The following is a 20,521-nucleotide window of genomic DNA, read 5'->3' on the forward strand; positions in this document are numbered from 1 at the left end:
AAGCCTTTGGCGAGCTGGTTGGCTCCCAGCCAACGGCAGCCGTTTGCAGTTTTGCAAGCTATGTGGTTCGCTTATTCGATGCTATATGGATGGTTTTCCTAACGAAGCTGCCACAGCATTTCGAAGTCTGTGCTAAAGTCCTAGGACGTTCGCATTCCATCGCATGGCTCTCGAGAAAAGACTGCACTGCGACCGCCGACTTGCTGGAATACATTAGCTGAATGTACTGCTGGTGTTCTCGGCATCAATCTTCGATTGTGGACACTGTTTGTCCAGTATACTCAAACGTGACCAAGGTCTTGGGCTACCTCTTGCTATCGTGTTGGACACCCTTTTGCCCGGCGTAGTGCGGCAACTCGACGTGGCATGGGCTCAACAAGTTGTTGGAAGCCCCCTACAGAAATAAAATATTGAGCTCTGCTGTCTCTGTAGCCTTCCTTAGCTGCGAAAGTGTTGCTGACCTCTCGATTATGTCCCATAAATTTTCCATGGGACTTGTATTGGGCGGTCTGGATGGCCATTTCATTCGCTAATTTTATCCAGAATGTTCTTCAAACCAGTTGCGAACAACTGTGGCCCGGTGACATGATGCATTGTCAACCGTAAAAATCACGTCTTTGTTTGGGAACATGAAGTCTATGAATGGCTGCAAATGGTCTCCAGGCAGCTGAACATAACCAGGAGATGTAGTATATTCCATGTACACATAGCCCACACCATTATTTGGCCATCAAGAGATTTCATGGTGCCTTGTTGACAACTTGGGTTAATGGCTCCGTGGATCTGAGCCACATGCAAACTTACCACCAGCTCTTACCAACTGAAATGAGGACTCATCTGACCAGGCTGCGGTTTTCTGGTCGTCTAGGGTCCAACTGTTATCATCGCGAGCCCACAAGAGGCGCTGAGGCGATGTCGTGCTGTTAGCAAAGGTATACGCGTTTTTTGTCTGCTGCCCTAGCACATTACTGCCATATTTCGTCGCACTGTTGTAATGGATACGTACGTCGTACGTCCCACATTCATTTTTGCTGTTATTTCTTGGAGTGTTGCTTCTCTGTTAGCACTGACAACTCTACGCAAACGCCACTGCTCTCGGTAGTTAAATGAAGGCCATCGGCCACTGTGTTATCCATGGTGGGAAGGAATTCCTGAAATTTGGTGTTCTCGGCGCATTCTTGACACTTTGGATCTCAGAATATTGAATTCCCTAATGACTTCCGAAAAGCAATGTCTAATGAGTCTAGCTCCAACAACCATTCCAGGTTCAAAGATTGTTAATTCTCGTCGTGCGATCATAATCACGCCGGACTCCTTTTCACAAAAATCACCTGATTAAAAATGACAGCTCCGTTAATGCGCTGCCGTTTCATACCTTGTGTACACGATGCTACGGCCATCTGTATATGTGCGTATCGCTATCCCATGACTTTTGTCACCTCAATGTGTGTATTTCCACATTGGCACGGAATCTGATATAACCCAGCCTTCCGCAAACCGAGGTCAACTTTAACGCTCCCCTCAATGTCCGTGTTTTATTGGGCGGGCAAAATACAGTTTTTATTCAGTGCTTTCTCGGTATGTATCTGGTTTTTTCCGATATTACACCAGTGTATGGTATAAAGGCAGTGGATCCCTCTTCCACTTTGATTTCTTCAGTACAGCGCAGGTTATACTGAAGTGGTGGGGTGGAAGCGCACCTTATGTGGCATTCTGAGTAGCACAGTTCTGAGCTATATCAGTTCTTGGGGCAGACCCTCTGGGTCTGAGATGGTGCACACCCTGTGTATCTGTGCAGAATAGTGGCAGCTGTCTGAGAGCAAATACAGGACTACATGCGTTTTCTCCCGATACACACTGTGCCCCAGGGTGCCGTCAGCTCTTATCTTGATCATGACGTTAGTGAATGGTAGCCTTCTTTCTGCTTCGGTTTCCATAGCGAATCTGATGTTCAGATGTAGAGAATGCAGAAGTACAAGAAATTCTGCGAGTTTGTCCCTTCCATTAGGCCAGATGATGGGTTTCCATTTGGATAATATCATGGCTACTCCTCAAAGTGCTCCATATACAAATTCTCAAGTACAGGCGAGAGTGAGCTGCCCATTGCGACTCCTTTCGTTTATTCATAGTTTTCGTCATTAAACAGATACTATGTGGAGGTGAGGACATGCCTGAAAGATCGGTGGTCTTCCTGTCAACTTTTGACCAGTGATTTATAATAACTCATAGAGGCACTCTGGTTTATAACGAAACGACGTCAAGACTCACTGGGATATCTGAGTCGCTAGTCTGAAGTTGCTGAAGCTATTCACAAAATCCACAGAATTGCGGAGGTGCTATGGGCACTTAACCACATAAGTGCTTGGTATTTCTGCCATTTGTTTTGCCAGCAAATATGAGGGAGCCCTGTCACTGCCGACTATGGGGCGAATCGGCACCCCATTTTTGTAGACCTTAGGGTTTGCAGTACAGGCCCTTGTGGTGACAATTTCTTGATGACCCCCTCTGGTAAATCAGTGTCCTTGAAAAACGCACTGGTCCTGTTCACCAGTGAAGAGTGGTGACCGGAAAACGCGTAACCACAGTACTAAATGGACTGTCATGGCGGTCTGGATACTTCCAAGGAGGACCAAGCAAACCCGAGGCAGACTGAGCCGCGGCCCACACTCACAGGACATGTATGGTTTGGCACACTGTACCTGAATCTGGTATACATGCAAGTGTGCGTGTTTCTGTGTGTGTAAAATAACATTGTAACACTTGATGTATGCATCACATTTCTTGTTGCTGACGTATTTTTTGCTGACATTTTAGTTCTGGAAAGAACATAGTGACTTTTGACTAGCAACATATAACAGTTTAGGTCTGAAAATATTTAATTTGAGGGAAATAATATTGTGACTATTTACATAAACAATAAATTTTTTATGTTGCTGAAATATTTTTGCATACATTTTAGACTTGGATATTGTGACATTTTACAAGCATCATACAAAAATTTAGATGTGTAAAATATGAAACGTCCCCTTAGAAAAATTATACATGACTGTGCTTAAACTGACACACAATATTTTTAGCGCAACGCAATCTGACTTTCAATAATCCCTACAAAAGAATGGCCCTGACTAACATTAACCTATACCTTTCACAAATCACTTACCTCACAAAAATCTTCGTTACTCGAACTACTGCAATACAGTGAGCGCCACTACTGCCATCTAAATAAAGGATTCTAGCTACTGAAGGCACTAACTACTGATAGGCATATTAAGCAAATGAAAGATTTTGATAGAGAACAAACAATGTATTTACCTCAATAGTGTTCAAAAGTCATAATATATATATCAGTTCATGACATCCAGTCTTACAAATTTACTGTCTCTGATGGACACACGTCCAGATCATCCGCTCTCAAAACTCCGCCATCTCTCTCCCCACATCCACCACTGCTGGCGGCTCCCCTCCAACTGCGCAATGCTACGCGCTGTTAACATCCAGCTGCCCAACACTACAATAGCAAACAACAATGCAAACCAGCCACAGACTGCACACAGCACAGCCAGTGATTTTCATACAGAGCGCTACGTGGCGTTACCAATAAAAAAAACCTAAACAGCCTACTTACAAATAATATTAGAGTCTGTTCAGCCCTACACTATATATGGTACACAGATCGAACTTTGTACTTTCACCAATGCCCCTTAAACTGTAAGTTCATGGTACAAACATTGTATGTGTGTGTGTATCTTTGAAATGTGGAAATACTGCTAAGTACACCGTTTATGTAAATTTTTATATAAATACTTACGAACATGGCAAAAAAAATTAAGTCGTTCGAATTCTTTCAAGCAAGGCCAATATTGATGCTCTAGGATTGCATTGTGATTGTCTGTTTCATTTTAATGGACTGCAAAATACTGGTGTATGATTGGTCAAGTAGGATGGGCAAAGATGGGGAGAGGTGAGGGGAGGGGTTAAATAGCACAACTGGGCTAGTTCCATCATCTTGGTTTCTTTGAAATGTTTAATGCTCTATCTTTCACTTTTGAAATTCCTGCCAGTGCCTCCTCTATTTTTAAATTTGCCAGTATTCACCATCTTCGATATTTGAATTCCCTTTCACCATCATCTTCTATTTCTTTGCGAATGCAGTGCCAACTACTGGCAGAAACTTGGACTCAGACTCAAACGCTCTACAGCTATGCTACTACTGGGCATCACTTGATCTTCTGTTCCGTAAGTTCTGTGTCAGAGTCTAGTCTGTATTTAAATGCTATCGGAGTAAAGCTATGGCTAAGTTTGTCAACTTAAGTACCAATATGATACGGCTTCATCATTACTTTAATTATTCGTGAATTTTTCTTTCAAATTATCTACAGCAGCAATTTCAAACTGTTTGTATCATAGGTGAGCGTTGAACAGCTTTTCTGAGAGACAGAACATAGAGACATGAAATAATAAAAGTGCTACAAAGTGATATTGGATCTCTGAAAAAGGAGATTAAATCTCTGAAAGAAGCAAACGCAAAGACGGCAAATGAAACACTTTCTAGTGCGTGTGGAGATTCTTTGTCAAGTACATACAAAACAAGGACGATTCTCAAGTGCAAATTTGAGTGAAAAAAGACGCAGAGGACTTACCGAGTGGAAAATCTGTAAACAAATACACTTGGAAAACAGTTACGCACAAAAAGGTTCAGATAGATTATATAATGGTAAGACAGAGATTTAGGAACCAGGTTTCAAATTGTAAGACATTTCCAGGAGCAGATGTGGACTCTGACCACAATTTATTGGTTATGATCTGTAGATTAAAACTGAAGAAACTGCAAAATGGTGGGAATTTAAGGAGATGGGACCTGGATAAACTGACTAAACCAGAGGTTGTACAGAGTTTCAGGGAGAGCATAAGGGAACAATTGACAGGAATGGGGGAAAGAAATACAGTAGAAGAAGAATGGGTAGCTCTGAGGGATGAAGTAGTGAAGGCAGCAGAGGATCAAGTAGGTAAAACGACGAGGGCTAGTAGAAACCCTTGGGTAACAGAAGATATATTGAATTTAATTGATGAAAGGAGAAAATATAAAAATGCAGTAAATGAAGCAGGCAAAAAGGAATACAAACGTCTCAAAAATGAGATCGACAAGAAGTGCAAAATTGCTAAGCAGGGATGGCTAGAGGACAAACGTAAGGATGTAGAAGCGAGTATCACTAGGGGTAAGATAGATACTGTTTACACAAAAATTAGAGAGACCTTTGGAGATAAGAGAACCACTTGCATGAATATCAAGAGCTCAGATGGAAACCCAGTTCTAAGCAAAGAAGGGAAAGCAGAAAGGTGGAAGGAGTATATAGAGGGGCTATACAAGGGTAATGTACTTGAGGACAATATTATGGAAATGGAAGAGGATGTAGATGAAGATGAAATGGGAGATACGATACTGCGTGAAGAGTTTGACAGCCCCCGGAGTAGACAACATTCCGTTAGAGCTACTGACGGCCTTTGGAGAGCCAGTCCTGACAAAACTCTACCATCTGGTGAGCAAGATGTATGAAACAGGCGAAATACCCTCAGACTTCAAGAAGAATATAATTATCCCAATCACAAAGAAAGCAGGTGTTGACAGATGTGAAAATTACCGAACTATCAGTTTAATAAGTCACAGTTGCAAAATACTAACGCGAATTCTTTACAGACGAATGGAGAAACTAGTAGAAGCTGACCTCGGGGAAGATCAGTTTGGATTCCGTAGAAATGTTGGAACACGTGAGGCAATACTGACCCTACGATTTATCTTAGAAGAAAGATTAAGGAAAGGCAAGCCTAGTTTTCTAGCATTTGTAAACTTAGAGAAAGCTTTTGACAATGTTGCCTGGAATACTCTCTATCAAGGTGGCTGGTTCAAATGGTTCAAATGGCTCTGAGCACTATGGGACTCAACTGCTGAGGTCATTAGTCCCCTAGTTAAACCTAACTAACCTAAGGACATCACAAACATCCATGCCCGAGGCAGGATTCGAACCTGCGACCGTAGCGGTCTTGTGGTTCCAGACTGCAGCGCCTTTTAACCGCACGGCCACTTCGGCCGGCCAAGGTGGCAGGGGTAAAATACAGGGAGCGAAAGGCTATTCACAATTTGCACAGAAACCAGATGGCAGTTATAAGAGTCGAGGGACATGAAAGGGAAGCAGTGGTTGGGAAGGGAGTGAGACAGGGTTGTAGTCTCTCCCCGATGTTATTCAATCTGTATATTGAGCAAGCAGTGAAGGAAACAAAAGAAAAGTTCGGAGTAGGTATTAAAATTCATGGAGAATAAGTAAAAACTTTGAGGTTCGCCGATGACATTGTAATTCTGTCAGAGACAGCAAAGGACTTGGAAGAGCAGTTGAACGGAATGGACACTGTCTTGAAAGGAGGATATAAGATGAACATCAACAAAAGGAAAACGAGGATAATGGAATGTAGTCGAATTAAGTCGGGTGATGCTGAGGGAATTAGATTAGGAAATGAGACATTTAAAGTAGTAAAGGAGTTTTGCTATTTTGGGAGCAGAATAACTGATGATGGCCGAAGTAGAGAGGATATAAAATGTAGACTGGCAATGGCAAGGAAAGCGTTTCTGAAGAAGAGAAATTTGTTAACATCGAGTATTGATTTAAGTGTCAGGAAGTCGTTTCTGAAAGTATTTGTATGGAGTGTACCCATGTATGGAAGTGAAACATGGACGATAAATAGTTTGGACAAGAAGAGAATAGAAGCTTTCGAAATGTGGTGCTACAGAAGAATGCTGAAGATTAGATGGGTAGATCACATAACTAATGAGGAAGTATTGAATAGAATTGGGGAGAAGTTTGTGGCACAAATTGACTAGGAGAAGGCATCGGTTGGTAGGAAATGTTCTGAGGCATCAAGGGATCACCAATTTAGTACTGGAGGGCAGCGTGGAGGGTAAAAATCGTAGAGGGAGACCAAGAGATGAATACACTAAGCAGATTCAGAAGGATGTAAGTTGCGGTAGGTACTGAGAGATGAAGAGGCTTAGATGGGATAGAGTAGCATGGAGAGCTGCATCAAACCAGTCTCTGGACTGAAGACCACAACAACAACAGCAAAAGAAGAAACTCTAAAATACCGGTATCTCATCGAAACAGGTTGACGAAAATGCATTTCTCGTTATTGGCGACTCCATACTGAAAAATGTGGTAGTTCCGAACTGTGATGTCGATGTTCGCCTTGGCATTCAACCTCATCAACTCACAAAACATTTTAAAAATATCAAAAAGCATGATTCTACCTCCAGAAATAATAGTGGTACTAAGACAAATTTCAAAGCTATTGTAATACATGCAGGGACAACTTCATTATGAAGCAACAGCCAGGAAGAAATAATAAATGAAACACGAAACGTAATTCGCTGTGCCAAAATTGTTTATACAAGCTCAAGACTGGTAATCAGTGGAATTTTACAAAGAAGATCGGTGAGTAATATTCACATAAACAATTTAAACAGTGGCATCAGGGAACAGTGTGATGAACTTGGTGCAATTTTCGTTGACCCAAACATATTCCTAAGTGACAAATGCCAAGGGTAGTGATGGTGTTCTTTTAAATAGACTTGGTACAATGACTTTTAGTAAAATGCTCGTTGATATTCGTAAAATAATTAAAAATAAGGGAAACTGATACTGTATGTAGGGGGTGACAAATCAAAAATATCTTCTCTAAATAAAAATCGTGAAAGTAATCGAAATGTAGAAGCTTCTCAAGGATTTTTGGAACCTCACCAGGTCAAAGTACAGGACATGACACAGAATATAACTAAAAAACTTTGTCATATTAAGAAAACACTAACTGTGATGCAAGTGAATTTATGTAGCATTAGGAATAAATTGTTGGAACTGGAGCATTTCTGCATTGATAAGAAAGTAAATGTTGTTTGTATATCAGAGCACCGGCTGAGGAGTAGTGAGGTAGATTGCTTTATACCTCAGGGATATGTTGCTGCAGATGTAATGTGTCGGGAAGCGAAAAAAATGGGAGCAGGGGGCAGGCATTTTTGTTAAAGAGGGGACAATATTCAGAAAAATTGATATTAGCCCGTATTGTTCCGAAATGGATGGGGAATTCACCTGTGTAAATCTTGTAAATCATAATCTAATTGTTGTAAGTCTCTACAAGTGGTGACATGTGTGCTTTCTTTGAGAAATTTGAATCAATAATGGAAAAGTTGTTAAAATCTAAATCAAAAACTGCTATCTGTAGGGGCTTCAATATAGAAATGGGAAATGATTGTGAGCAAGACACAAAGTAGTTTTTCAACCTCCTCAGAATGCTCAATCTATATTGTAGCAATAGAAATTCCACATGTGATGGAGCATGTATAGATAACATCATTGTTAACTTTGATAGGGATTTGTACACTGTCAGTATTGTAGGCGGGGGATCTGCAGACCATGATCCATTACTCTTCACACTCAACCAATACAAAACTGACGGACTCCCCTCCAACACAGGTGCCAATGCTAAGGAAAAAGTAACGTGGGTTAGAGGGCAGAAGGAAGAAGTAGTAAACCAGTTCATTCAGAAACTCAGAGGTATTATGTGGGACTGTATATATAACTGTCAAGTGGGAATAAATAAAACTGAAACTGCTTTAGAGAACTTCATTAAAATTTATTTAGATTTGTGGTATTCTTATTCTCATCTTATAAAGATCAATTATAAAAGCCAACCTATAAAGAAAAACATTAAGTGGTACACAGATGAACTTACCAATGTGAGGGAAAATATGTTATTGTTGTACCACATGTATAAAAATTCGGATCAGAAAGATGAATTGTACAAAGCGTATCTTGAATGTAAGAGAACCTACAGAACTAAGCATAGATTGGCAAAAAGATCTGCATACGAAAGGTACATTGAAGGGGCTCCTAATAAGTGCAAAGCTGCATGGAGCGTTGTTGCACAAGAGCATTGCAGGAATGATGAACATAGCATAGCTCTTGACCTGCATAAAGTTAATCCTTTTTTCATGAACTCTGTAAGTGATATTAGGAACAAAATTGAAACAACAAACACTATTGCAAGTGATACTTAAGCAACGACAACCTGCAAACAATACCTTTAAATGGAGGACAATCGCACCCATTGAGATTACAAAGGTAGTGGCAAAGTTCTCAAACTCCAAGAGCATGGACTACTCTTGGTTGTCCAATTACATAATTAAAAAAACAGTGCATATAATTTGTGAACCATTGGCCTTTCTGTTTAATAGGTGTCTAGAGTTTAGTGTCTATCCTACAACTCTAAAAATATCGAAAGTTATCCCACTGTATAAAAAAGGGGACAAACATGATCTCAAAAATTACCGACCAGTTTCAGTAGTTCCCATTTTCTCGAAAACATTTGAATCTCTTATTTATAGCCAATTAAACTACTACTTTGAGTCGCATAACTTACTCTCTAATAGTCAATTTGACTTCTACAAGGAAAGAAATACCACCACTGCTGTTCTTTCAATTGTGAATGAAGTAATAATAGTCTTCGAGAATGAAAATAAAGCCTCACTTCTTTTATGTGATTTAAGTAAGGCATTTGAGTGCATTTCTCATGATATCTTAATTGATAAACTCAAATTCTATGGTGTACAAGACTCTGCATTGGCACTGATTGAATCATACCTAAACAATAGGAAGCAGTTTACCACTGTCAGAAAGAAAGACCCACAACTGCTAGAAGTTAAGACAGGAGTCCCACAAGGTTCTGTCCTTGGACCCTTCTTTTTTATAATTGCAGTCAATGATTTACCCTATTGTATCCCCAATACTGTTATTTGTTATGCTGATGACACAACTTTGCTTGCTCAGCATGAGAACATATCAGTTCTGCAAGATATGATGCAAGATGGTCTGGAAGCAGCACTAAATTGGTTCTCATCAAATACACTGCTTTGCAATCCTGATGAAAACCAACAGATTATACTAGGATTGTCAAAAGAGGTTGAGGTGAAAGCAGTTAAAATTCTAGGAATTCATGTAGACTCTAGGTTAATGTGGGAAACACACATCAATCACACCTGCACAAAATTGTCTCAAGTTACATATTTAATGTGGAAACTGAGAAACATGGTGACAAAAGAATATTTAAGAGTTATTTATTTTCGACTCTTTCAGTCACATATAGAGTGTTGACTGCTGATATGGGGACACTTCTCTCCACATCACTGAAGTTCTAAAAATTCAGAAGAAAGTGATACGGGCAATGACAAATTCTGGTAGATCAGAGCACTGCCGGCCACTGTTCATTCAGCTGAAAATATTAACAGTTATTAACATTTATATATACACCTCAGCATTGTATGTAAAAAGCAATATAGCAGATTTTGAAATGAGGGAAAGCATACACCACCATAATACCAAAGGCAAAACAAAATTAGACATACCTAGGCACAGGTTGACAAGAACAGGGAATTCCCATCTAATCAATAGTCTAAAAATATTTAATAATTTTCCATTTTCTTCTCTGTCGGCTCACATAAGTAGCTTCAGGAGCAAGCTATTAAACTGGTTACTAATCAATCCTTTTTACAATATAACAGAATTTATGAATATAAAATCAATTGACATTAATTTTTAAGGATTTCATTATGTGATGTCACTGAATGTATTTATCTTATGTTGTGGTGTATGTTATCATCTATGGGCACTATTTGCAATGCCCATTTAGCTTTAAGGTACTATTAAAGGAAAAAGTTATATAACATCCATGTAAATTGCCTATTCAATGGTGAATAAAGAATCTGAATCTGGCGTCTCAGCAAATTTTCGCAATTTGTGAGACAAACACACACACACACACATACATACATACACACACACACACACAGACACACACACACACACACAAACACACACACACAAACACACAGCTCAGCCGCCAGGTTATAACACCCGAAAGATACGAAAATTTAATCAAATGTCCTTCGTCTTGAGAAGAAGCATAGTAGAGAGAAAAATACATCATGTTGGAAACAAAGAGGAAGTGGTCCTTATAGTTATTTAAAAACCGATCATTTTAAAGTCAAAATAGTAACGAAAAGCATATGAAGTGGTGTAATACCCAAAAACAGCGATGCTATAATGACAACTAATATATAAATATTTAGAGACTGCTTTCTGTACTACAAGCCTCATACGTTCGCTTATCACTTTTTAATGGAAAAGAAGTAAGACTGCTGCTTGCTACGTTTTTGATGGTGCATACATATAGAGATTGTCTTCAGTCTATAGATGGGCACTCCGCGCCTGAATAGTTTCAAAGAGCCAGATCCTTCTAAATAGTGGTTAAATGATGATTCAGAAAAAAATGAATGGTAGCTCATTTGATTTCAAAATGCGCTCTTGGCACGGTGAAACAGCTTGCAATTCGCTTTCTTTACTGAGCACGTCTCCATCTCAGTTCAGCTCTTAATTCTTTGTATTCTTCTTTGATCTGTACTAATCATCATCTTCTTGTGTTGTTGCTCTTGTGCTTTCTTGTTGTGAGTGTCCTCTAAGGTATACTGTTGTGTCTTCTCCTATGTACGTTGCATTTATAGTCGCTTTTGTTGCTGTGTCGATAGCCTTCATGCACCTTTTAATTACTTTGGGCGGATAGTATACTAAATGTAATGGTTATTTTAACATACATCATTGTCCATGTATACGGGTTGTCTCAGGAGGTATGGTCAACGTTCAGAGATATGACAGGCACGATCGTCTGAAGCAAAAAAGCAAATATGGATTTATGTCCTGTTCTAAATGGTTTCTGGGACGAAACATGTTTAAAGTTACTTTTGTATATTTTTTCTTGAATAACACGAAATCCGCTGCCACTAGCGAAAACTTGTCGCAGTACAAAAGAAAACTACATTAAATTTCTATTAAAAGGGTCTTATTTACTTTTCCTCAAGGACTTTTTGGTTGCCTGAAAAAAGAGAATATGGAAATTCTTGCGCAACACGCATGCATTGAGGTGTAGGTAAGCTAGTTGAGGTAGTGTCCTATATCAAATTATTTGTCTCGAATTTGTCTACACTACTATGGTACATTGTAAACAATGACAATGTTATGAATGATAAAGAAAATAAGCAACAATGCACATTAAATACATTCTATCTCAGAAACCATTCAGAAGAGTGCATATGTCCAAACGAAGTTTTTTGCTTTAAATGATCTTCCCTGTCATGTCCCTAAATAGTGACCATTCATCCTTGGACAACCTGTATATTATGTTTAATTTTTTATTTATTCATTTAACCTGAACAGATTAATGCCTTCAGGAGTCCTCTTACATAAGACCAGAGTTTTATATGTAATTACAAAACTTATTAAAATCACAGTTACTGAAAAAATCATAATATTTTTAATATGATATCTCTTCTTCCTCTTCTCTCTGCATGTAGTAGCCATTTGACTGTTACGCCATCTTGGCTGAAATTGTTGATTTTCCTCTGGCTTCCTAAATATCTTCTGCCCACTGGGCAATAATATCACCAATTTTAGTAATCAGTTGTCTTCCTGTCTTTTGACGTAATCCTTCCACTTGTTTATGTATTTTTTAGTTTGCTCATTTAAGTTTTTCTCTCTCAGTTCTTTTCTGATGTCTATATTCACTCTCCCCTCAGACAATGTATCCAGCCACTCTTCCTAGCAATCGGATCTCTAATGCTTGTGTTCTGATGGGAACGAGTGTTTCTACTGCATTGTCCAGGAAAGAGCTTCAAGGTCTAGAGAGCAGTAGTTATGATGGGTGGTAGTGGATCAACAATAAGCATGAGTATTTGGACTGCAACGACGTCCTGTACAATAAAAGGAGAGCTGAAGGATTTTTCGACGGCGTTGTCAACTCAACAAAGAATTTTTCGCAACTACCGCCACTTATCTCTCCGAAATAATCAGTAAGTTTATGTTTGACTACGGTTCAATGAGGGTTATCGCTAAAGTCAAGTACTGGTTTAGTTCCTAGGTTGTGACAATGGGATCAACTGCGGCTTCTATTTTGCCTAGATCATACAAACTTTTCCACAGAGCATTTGGTATTTATGTTTTAGATTAATGAACTGACATGTCTTAGTTATCGTTTCTCTCAGCATGATTGATTCTGTTTGCTTTCTGCATGTAATCAGTTTTATTTTCAGGGATAGTAGGTAGTTTGTGAGTCCAACGTGCAGTGTCTCCGACATTCATGGACTGTTTTAGCTCTTCCGTTAACCAAGGTGCAGGTTTTCCTGTCAGGTTTCCAGTCTTTGGGGGAGAGTATTTATTATGTAACAGAGTTAGTTTGATAATGATTCTGTGGGCTGATATTCCAGGTACGAATTTCTTTGCTTGTGGATTTCGTGGCAAATACATGTATCGGGGCCTGACTATAGGCTGCATTATGGGCAGATGCAAGCAAAAATATTGTTGCATTTGAAGAAGAAACTACACCCTTCAATTTCACACGAAGGGCAGAATATTTATGTTAGTGTTCCTAGCATTAGTTGTGTGACCCTAAGCCGAATCGAATGTTGAAAGGTCAGTTTTGAAACAGGCTATCCCGCCTACTCTCAGAGGTCTGTAGATAACTCACATCAGGCATTTTTAAAAGGCATTTGATATTTGTTGTTGTTGTGATCTTCAGTCCTGAGACTAGTTTGATGCAGCTCTCCATGCTACTCTATCCCGTGCAAGCTTCTTCATCTCCCAGTACCTACTGCAACCTACATCCTTCTGAATCTGCTTAGTGTATTCATCTCTTGGTCTCCCTCTACGACTTTTACCCTCCACGCTGCCCTCTAGTACCAAAATGATGATCCCTTGATGCCTCAGAACATGTCCTACCAACCGATCCCTTCTTCTGGTCAAGTTGTACCACAAACTTCTCTTCTCCCCAATCCTATTCAATACTTCCTCATTAGTTATGTGATCTACCCATCTAATCGTCAGCATTCTTCTGTAGCACCGCATTTCGAAAGCTTCTATTCTCTTCTCGTCTAAACTATCTATCGTCCATGTTTCTCTTCCATACATGGCTACACTCCATACAAATACTTTCAGAAACGACTTCCTGACACTTAGATCAATACTCGATGTTAACAAATTTCTCTTCTTCAGAAACGCTTTCCTTGCCGTTGCCAGTTTACATTTTATATCCTCTCTACTTCGACCATCATCAGTTATTTTGCTCCCCAAATAGCAAAACTCCTTTACTACTTTAAATGTCTCATTTCCTAATCTAATACCCTCAGCATCGCCCGATTTAATTCGACTACATTCTATTATCCTCATTTTGCTTTTGTTGATGTTCATCTTATGGTTGGTTGGTTGGTTGTTTGGGGAAGGAGACCAGACAGCGTGGTCATCGGTCTCATCGGATTAGGGAAGGATGGGGAAGGAAGTTGGCCGTGCCCTTTCGGAGGAACCATCCCGGCATTTGCCTGGAGTGATTTAGGGAAATCACGGAAAACCTAAATCAGGATGGCCGGACGCGGGATTGAACCGTCGTCCTCCCGAATGCGAGTCCAGTGTCTAACCACTGCTCCACCTCGCTCGGTGTTCATCTTATATCCTCCTTTCAAGACACTGTACATTCCGTTCAACTGCTCTTCCAAGTTCTTTGCTGTCTCTGACAGAGTTACAATGTCATCTGTAAACCTCAAAGTTTTTATTTCTTCTCCATGGATTTTAATACCCACTCCGAACTTTTCTTTTGTTTCCTTTACTGCTTGCTCAATATACAGATTGAATAGCATCGTGGAGAAGCTACAACCCTGTCTCACTCCCTTCCCAACCACTGCTTCCCTTTCATGTCACTCGACTCTTATAATTGCCATCTGGTTTCTGTACAAATTGTAAATAGCCTTTCGCTCCCTGTATTTTACCCCTGCCACCTTGAAAGAGAGTATTCCAGTCAACATTGTCAAAACCTTTCTCTAAGTCTACAAATGCTAGAAACGTAGGTTTGCCTTTCCTTAATCTTTCTTCTAAGATAAGTCGTAAGGTCAGTATTGCCTCACGTGTTCCAACATTTTTACGGAATCCAAATTGATCTTCCCTGAGGTCAGCTTGTACCAGTTTGTCCATTCGTCTGTAAAGTATTCGCGTTAGTATTTTGCAGCTGTGACTTATTAAACTGATAGTTCGGTAATTTTCACATCTGTCAACATCTGCTTTCTTTGAGATTGGAATTACGATATTCTTCTTGAAGTCTGAGGGAATTTCGCCAGTCTCATACATCTTGCTCACCAGATGGTAGAGTTTTGTTATTTGATATTTACGAACTTATATTTGTCTTGTTTGTCTTCATTAGTATTGGATGTGAGTAGTATGGTAGGTAATAAGTCAAAGTGTTCGTATGCCACTACTCCACCTCCTCATCTGTTACTTCTGTGAAGTCATAGGACAGTGGAGTCTATATATTAAGGGAACTGGAGAGCTCGCTTGGCTTGAGCCTGGTGTGCAAGTTCGTTAGAAGAAAGACATTGATGTCGATATTCTGAAATATATGGCGGAGTTCGTCGAAATGAGTTGAAAGTGACGGCCAACTATGTTCTACAGTTACAATACAAACAAGCTGCTAGAAATTGTGGCTGCTTGAGTAGAAAAGTTCGTACCTCTTAAAGCAGAGACTTTAGAGTTCATTTGCACTGCTTTTTTTTTCAGCCTTTATCCGCACCATTATCCTGACATTTCTTGTTCACACACTATGTAGCCCAAATTCGGATATCACATTATTCAAAATTTTTATCTTTCAGCAGTGAAATCCTTGCATATTGTCAGGCTTGTCTTCGCGAATTTCTTAATCACTCTGACTGTTTCAGACATTTTCGTATATAATACAAACTTCAGGATTGTCGCTCTAGGTTCCACAGATCACAACTTCCTACATCCTACTTCTTAACTTCTGATTACAGAACGTGCTGCATTATATTTGTTCTCACTTTAAGCTTTTACAATGTCAGATGGCTATGTTAATAAGAAATGTTTTAATCTTAGCAGTGTACTTTCAATGCTGGACAACAATATGTTACCCACATTGCCTTCGCATAGGAGAATTAAGAGGGATGTTCGGTACCATTTTACCAATATGGAAGAAAAAATTCCGCTACTGTCAGCAGATAATTGTCATGGCTTGTGGCTCATCGTCAAACCTGAAGAGACATCTAAAATCGAAGCATCCCACAGTACATCTGGAACAATGTGAGTCAGGAAGCCCATCAAGATAGCCATCAGTCGATGCAGAAATTCGAGAAATCATTTCTCGTGAACTGTCCTCACCGATGTCTGTTTCCACCTCGGGTGAACATATCCTCCCAAAACAGCAAACTGAGTCTCGAGCGCTATCCAGCCCATCAGTCTCGTCAGATTCTGGACAAAGTCCTGATTTATCTGTTTGTGGTGCCCTCACTCTCAACTGCTTTCCATTTACAACAACCAATAAGTAATTTTTTGAACATTATAAAGCTGTTCACATTAAGTAAATGCATGCCATTAGATGTGTAGCTTTTAAAAACGATTTGTAGTAAAAATTAAAAATTTTTCGGTCATCTAAAAGGCAGTCTGCCGTACGTCTGGTGCGTGGACGAGTGTAAGCAACATTAGTTTGAGAAGAGTGAACTAAAGTCACACCTTTTAGAGTGCTCACAATTCGAAGACAGACAGAGCGCAGAAAACGTCTCAGACTGGGGAAAATCTGTTATCCAAACACAATATAAATTTTAAAATCACTTCCATAATAATAGAAAATGCGTCAAATACTAAATTAACTGCCAGGCTTTTAAAACTCCGACGCATCCCATGCTTTACACATTTTTTAAACCCCACTGCACAACATGCAATTCAGAAGTCCATACAGAAAACAGTTGATGAGTTCAAATGAGTTGTTGTGTTTCTTAATGAGAAACCCCTTGCTTTAAGAAACCAAGCTGAAATGCAAGAAAATTTAAAAAACAGGCCGACTGAAATCAAAGCAGGATGTCCCAACGAGATGGAACTACTTACGAGATGTTGAAAAAGATTTACTTTAAATAAAGATCCCGTAACACTAAAGTGTATGATGATATTGAAAGGGTAATGCAGTATGTAAAGGGGGACGAAAATCTAATAGTCATGGGCTACTGGAATACAGTTGTAGGGGAAGGAGTAGAAAAAAAGGTTACGGGAGAATATGGGCTTGGGACGAGGAATGAAAGAGGAGAAAGACTAATTGAGTTCTGTAACAAGTTTCAGCTAGTAATAGCGAATACCCTGTTCAAGAATCACAAGAGGAGGAGGTATACTTGGAAAAGGCCAGGAGATACGGGAAGATTTCAATTAGATTACATCATGGTCAGACAGAGATTCCGAAATCAGTTACTGGATTGTAAGGCGTACCCAGGAGCAGATATAGACTCAGATCACAATGTAGTAGTGATGAAGAGTAGGCTGAAGTTCAAGACATTAGTCAGGAAGAATCAATACGCAAAGAAGTGGGATACGGAAGTACTAAGGAATGACGAGAAACGTTTGAAGTTCTCTAACGCTATAGATACAGCAATAAGGAATGGCGCAGTAGGCAGTACAGTTGAAGAGGAATGGACATCTCTAGAAAGGGCCATCACAGAAGTTGGGAAGGAGAACATAGGTACAAAGAGGGTAGCTGCGAAGAAACCATGGGTAACAGAAGAAATACTTCAGTTGATTGATGAAAGGATGAAGTACAAACATGTTCCGGGAAAATCAGGAATACAGAAATACAAGTCGCTGAAGAATGAAATAAATAGGAAGTGCAGGGAAGCTAAGACGAAATGGCTGCAGGAAAAATGTGAAGACATCAAAAAAGATATGATTGTCGGAAGGACAGACTCAGCATACAGGAAAGTCAAAACAACCTTTGGTGACATTAAAAGCAACGGTGGTAACATTAAGAGTGCAACGGGAATTCCATTGTTAAATGCAGAGGAGAGAGCAGATAGGTGGAAAGAATACATTGAAAGCCTCTAGGAGGGTGAAGATTTGTCTGATGTGATAGAAGAAGAAACAGGAGTCGATTTAGAAGAGATAGAGGATCCAGTATTAGAATCGGAATTAAAAGAGGTTTGGAGGACTTATGGTCAAATAAGGCAGAAGGGATAGATAACATTCCATCAGAATTTCTAAAATCATTGGGGGAAGTGGCAACAAAACGACTATTCACGTTGGTGTGTAGAATATATGAGTCTGGCGACATACCATCTGACTTTCGGAAAAGCATCATCCACACAATTCCGAAGACGGCAAGAGCTGACAAATGCGAGAATTATCGCACAATCAGCTTAACAGCTCATGCATCGAAGCTGCTTACAAGAATAATATACAGAAGAATGGAAAAGAAAATTGAGAATGCGCTAGGTGACGATCAGTTTGGCTTTAGGAAAAGTAAAGGGACGAGATAAGCAATTCTGACGTTACGGCTAATGATGGAAGCAAGGCTAAAGAAAAATCAAGACACTTTCATAGGATTTGTCGACCCGGAAAAAGCGTTCGACAATATAAATGGTGCAAGCTGTTCGAGATTCTGAAAAACAGTAGGGGTAAGCTATAGGGAGAGACGGGTCATATACAATATGTACAACAACCAAGAGGGAATAATAAGAGTGGACGATCAAGAACGAAGTGCTCGTATTAAGAAGGGTGTAAGACAAGGCTGTAGCCTTTCGCCCCTACTCTTCAGTCTGTACATCGAGGAAGCAATGATGGAAATAAAAGAAAGGTTCAGGAGTGGAATTAAAATACAAGGTGAAAGGATATCAATGATACGATTCGCTGATGACATTGCTATCCTGAGTGAAAGTGAAGAAGAATTAAATGATCTGCTGAACGGAATGAACAGTCTAATGAGTACACAGTATGGTTTGAGAGTAAATCGGAGAAAGACGAAGGTAATGAGAAGTAGTAGAAATGAGAGCAGCGAGAAACTTAACATCAGGATTGATGGTCACGAAGTCAATGAAGTTAAGGAATTCTGCTACCTAGGCAGTAAAATAACCAATGACGGACGGAGCAAGGAGGACATCAAAAGCAGACTCGCTATGGCAAAAAAGGCATTTCTGGCCAAGAGAAGTCTACTAATATCAATGAGGATGTACGTCTGGAGTACAGCATTGTATGGTAGTGAAACATGGACTGTGGGAAAACCGGAACAGAAGAGAATCGAAGCATTTGAGATGTGGTGCTATAGACGAATGTTGAAAATTAGGTAGACTGATAAGGTAAGGAATGAGGAGGTTCTACGCAGAATCGGAGACGAAAGGAATATGTGGAAAACACTGATAAGGAGAAGGGACGGGATGATAGGACATCTTCTAAGACATGAGGGAATGACTTCCATGGTACTAGAGGGAGCTGTAGAGGGCAAAATCTGTAGAGGAAGACAGAGACTGGAATACGTGAAGCAAATAATTGAAGACATAGGTTGCAAGTGCTACTCTGAGATGAAGAGGTTAGCACAGGAAAGGAATTCGTGGCGGGCCACTCAAACCAGTCAGAAGACTGATGACAAAAAAAAAAAAACTCCTTACCTCGACTTTTAGAGGAAAATCGATCACCTTAAACATAAAAGGTGCATACTGGGAGATGATGCAACAGGCTTTACAGATTTTGAAAGTTTTTGATGACTTAACCGAAGAGGTGCCCTCACAGAAAAGTCTCACTTTCAATAATGAAACTCTTACCAGGATTAATGGAATGACAACTAACACCGTTTAAAGAAAATAAAGAATATCCTCAAGAAACAGTCACTTCTTGGTAATTTGCTTAAAGAGTTATCAGAGTGGTTTGGTGTCTCCAACAACATAATGATTAGTCAGATAACATTACTGGACCCCCGATTCAAAGGCAAGGATTTTCAGAAGACAAAACATCTCAGGACTGCTACATGATGGCTGTTGCAAAAATTAAAGCGTTGGATGTTCAATAAGAAAAACAGAGCTTGCATCGCAACCAGATACCATCGTTACACATGAGACTTGTTCAATCTGTTAGGAACTCAGTGAAACTATTAATCAACTTCTAGCATGTCACAACCCGGAAAATGCAGAAATTGTCGAATTGGACAAATATTTAGTGAAAGAATATTTGCCTAGAAACAGCGATCCCTAATCTGGTGGGAAACAAAAAAATTGCTATGGCTAGCACTGTATCAATTGGTTCTAAAAGTATTATGTATCACAGCAACATCAGCTACCCGCGAACGAATATTTTCAAAATCGGGACAAACATGCACTGAGAAGAGAAACAGACTCACATCAGCTAAAATGTGCCAAATTTTATTAATAAATGATAATACCGAATAATTTTTCTTTTATGGGAATATATAAGGTATACTGACTGCAAATGATGACTGCAGATACTCTTCAATTCTTATATTGTTTTTTCTAGTAAAAATCAAAATATAACAAGAATCAGTCTTCATTCTTAAAATTTTTCCACTTGCTAAAAAATATTTAGGATTCGGTTGTAATATTTATAACTTTTGCAGTAGA

General features: G+C 39.5%; 1 protein-coding gene across 1 annotated transcript in view; it reads left to right on the top strand.

Moving 5' to 3' along the window:
• Window positions 1–20,521, top strand: part of LOC124596385 — a 132,328-nt gene that overhangs the window by 17,289 nt on the left and 94,518 nt on the right. The gene's annotated exons all lie outside the window — the stretch shown is intronic.

Source organism: Schistocerca americana, chromosome 2 (assembly GCF_021461395.2).
Source record: "Schistocerca americana isolate TAMUIC-IGC-003095 chromosome 2, iqSchAmer2.1, whole genome shotgun sequence".
Classification (NCBI taxonomy): domain Eukaryota; kingdom Metazoa; phylum Arthropoda; class Insecta; order Orthoptera; family Acrididae; genus Schistocerca; species Schistocerca americana.